This window comes from Echinops telfairi, unplaced genomic scaffold, assembly GCF_000313985.2.
Source record: "Echinops telfairi isolate 266 unplaced genomic scaffold, ASM31398v2 ScPeMD7_1713;HRSCAF=2227, whole genome shotgun sequence".
Taxonomy (NCBI): Eukaryota; Metazoa; Chordata; class Mammalia; order Afrosoricida; family Tenrecidae; genus Echinops; species Echinops telfairi.
The window spans coordinates 12,798,619-12,799,527 of record NW_022105611.1 but is presented as its reverse complement, the minus strand read 5'-3'; positions in this window follow the sequence as shown (position 1 = coordinate 12,799,527).

Here is a 909-nt window from a genome sequence, read left to right as displayed (position 1 = left end):
ATACTATTTTGGTTCTGTTTACCTTCTTGCTTCTTGTTTATGTATTAATTTCCCATTGCTATATGCCTAACAAATGATGACAGACTTAGTAACTTCAAACAGCAGGGTTATTTGTTATCGGATAGTATCCCTGGGTCAGGAATTCGGATGCACCTCATATTGGGTGTCCGGTCACGGTCTGACTAGGCTGCCAGCTTGGGTTGACAAGTGTGAGTTCCTTTCTGGAGCTGGAGGTCTCCTCTTAAATTCATCACGTGCTTGGCAGAATCGAAATCCTTGTCACGGCAGGGCTGAGGTCACCATGTCTTGTTGGCCCTCCCGACCTCATTACCTTATGACCCTCTCACTGCCTGGCAACTCACAGCTTAAAGATTCGCTGGCGAGCCTCTCTGCTCCCTTCTCAGTGTGCACACTCCCTTTTCATGGTCCAACCAGACAATCCCTGGGTTTCACCCAAAGTCAACTAACAGTAGGTCTTCATTATATCTGCGAAATCATGTCTTTGTCGCATAATGCCTGTCAGTTTGTTACTCTAGGGTGGTTTGTTTATTGTTGTGAATCTATGTAAATATGTAATTTGGATTCCATTTCAAAGTGAACTTCATAATGCTTTAGTGTTTTTGTTTATAAAATGCATTACTTGAAGTCCAGAAAATTCTCAGAAATCATTTAGTCACTTATTAACCATACCTAATACTTTTCATGCCAGCTGGGCATCTCATGTAAGATGGTTTCTTAGCATATTTCCAGAACAAAGCAGGCTAGGAAGAAGGACTTGGAAATCAAAGCAATGTAACCGAGAGGAATTACTGAAACCCGAGAGGAATTACTGAAACCCAAATGAAGGCTGAGCATGATAGTGGGACAAGAGGAAAGTAAAAGGAAATAGAGGAAAGAACTAGGAGGCAA